At 43.3% G+C, this 2,520-nt stretch overlaps 1 pseudogene; it reads right to left on the bottom strand.

The window, feature by feature from the left end:
• Positions 1 to 273: 273 nt before the first annotated feature.
• Positions 274 to 1,293, bottom strand: LOC147607330 (elongation factor 2-like; annotated as a pseudogene).
• Between the last annotated feature and the right edge of the window lie 1,227 nt (positions 1,294 to 2,520).

Raw genomic sequence — 2,520 nt, 5'->3', positions numbered from 1 at the left:
CATCATAATCATAACACACATACTAGCAGAGAACAACCGAGCTCCGGATCAAGAGGTAGAAATTAGCTCAACAACAAATGCACAGCCTATTGGAGCATACCCCAAAGAAACACCAACATACTAGATACTGGTAGCTTGAGGCTGGTCATGAGCACCATAGCACGATTGGGAAGGCCACGACTCCTGGATCTTAAAGCTTCAATCACAATTAATATTTCGAGGATGCTTGAGCTCTTTGTACACTCTATGGGCTCACACCATAGCTTCCGAGGCTCAGCCAACAGCAACGCCCTCCAAAACATTGCCAACGGATGCTACACAAACTACCACAGCAGCGAATTCTCTTGAGCTCGCTTTCAGTCCATGGGCAATGAGGGCCTTATCACCAGAGTGTCCAACGAGTCGCCCTTCACATGAATTCAACAGTAGTCACCTTCATTTTTCAGAAGTTTTAGGAGGCGTATCACTAGATGCAGCTTGATTTCCTCTGTAATTCGAAACCCTACATGGCATGAACAGAAGATATCCTCCACTTTTTTGAATCTCTGGTTCATCTGCTCTCTGGTCCTGATTTTTTTTTTTACACTCCTCCCCGTTTCTGCATAATCCCCTTTCCTCTGCGCCGTTTTCTGGTTTTTTCTCATTTCCCCATTTCTTTCCCCACCAGAAAATCGGGCTTGCTTCGCTTTTGCAGCCCAAAAATCGCATTTTCCCTATTTAAAAAATACGCTTGCGCCTCCTTATTATTCGGATATTCCCCTAAAAAAAATCCATCGTTTTTTTTCTTCCACGCAAGCCACCACCTTGTGTGTTTGTGTCGAGCTGCTGGAGGGGTGCTACTGTTGGTCGCCGTTTCCGTTTGGACACATACTCCTTCAATGCAATCTACCACAACCAGTGCCCCATCTGTAATCCTTAATGCTGCAGTCGCTTCAGAGGAAAAATTCGACATGTCCAGGAGAATCTATGAGATTGATGAGGTACTCATTGCCACCTTTATCACCCTTGAAATCTTTCAGAGAGGTTTTTGTCATCTCATTTCAGAGAGGTTTTTGTCATCTCATAAAATAGGGAGATGCCAGTGGACTTGATGGTGATACCACGCTCTGCCTCATCCTGACGGGTATCGGTGAGGCGAACATCTCCTGCAACCTCTTGTGCTATGATGCCAGCAGCCAGAGAGTCTGTTAATGTAGATTTACCGTGATCCACATGAGCAATCACAGACATATTTCTAATGTTATGCTTCTTGTCCATAATGCGCCTCAGCTCATCGATGGTAAACTTCACCATTTTTGCTAGCTTGATACGAACTCAAAAGGCTGATTAACAGAGCTTCACTTCCCCTGGGATAGACACTAGAGAGGGGCGCCGCACCAGCAATGCAGCTTTAGAAAGAGGTACTAAGTTTGAACTCCCCCTGACTTGAAATCTTCTGGCATCAACCTTATCAGTTAAAAAAAATCCAAAGCATTCTGATTATATTGATTTTGAGCAAGCACAAAAATCATGGCATTCCAAGACACAATATCTCAAAAGGGCATTGTTTCAAAGCCAATCCTTACATCATACATACTCTCACATTTCCATACATGTTGAGAAGGGTGTTCCTTACTACAAGGTCTACCATAAGCTCCATAATTCACACCACACTCATGTACAGAGGCTTCGAGACCTGGCTCGTCTTATTGAACCTCATTTACAATATGAACATATGTACTCAGGCATCATATAACATGACTCAAGTCATGGCACTTAATCCCATGCATCTGGATTTGCATTTGATGGCCTCATATGCATGGTTTCACACCATAGACGTGCCATGGCACGACAACGTGAACTTGGGATCTCGATCACTTACTATTCTTCTAGGTAGACCATGCAATCTGAAGATTTCTTTGAGGAACACTCTGGCCACATCCACTGCAGTGCAGGTTTCTTTTACTGGAATTAGATGGGCAACTTTGGTTAGTCTATCAACTACCACGAAGATGGAGTTGTAACCTGATTGTACTGAAGGTAACCCAATAATAAAATCCATACTGATGCATTCCCACTTCATCTGGGGGATGTCTAATGGATGTAACTTCCCACTTCATCTGGGGGATGTCTAATGGATGTAACTTCCCAGGCATTTTTACTCTCTCGGCCTTGACTTTCTGACAGGTCAGACATCGACATACATGATTAAGCACATCCTTTTTTAGACAAGTCCAAAAGAAGCTCTTCTTCACAGACATGTAGGTTTTGATGAAACTTGGATGTCCTGCAATAAGGCTGTCATGGGCTTCATTCAGAATTTGACCCTTAGTTCCCTCATAATTGGGAATGCATAGCCTGCGATTATAATACATAATTCCATCATCCAGGTTGTACCCTTGAACTCGGTTCAACTCCTGTGGAGTTTTGCTTTCCTGCATAAGTAGGGTAGCAATAGGGCCAAAGAATCTATCCTGCATGATCTTCTCTCTTGCTCTAATAATAAAAGGATTTGACACTACAGTAATTGCAAGAAAGGAG

Source organism: Cibotium barometz, chromosome 55 (assembly GCF_041138505.1).
Source record: "Cibotium barometz isolate CiBa-2024 chromosome 55, ASM4113850v1, whole genome shotgun sequence".
NCBI classification, from domain to species: domain Eukaryota; kingdom Viridiplantae; phylum Streptophyta; class Polypodiopsida; order Cyatheales; family Cibotiaceae; genus Cibotium; species Cibotium barometz.
The sequence above is the reverse complement of the archived record's forward strand: the minus strand, read 5'-3'. Positions and strand labels throughout refer to the sequence as shown.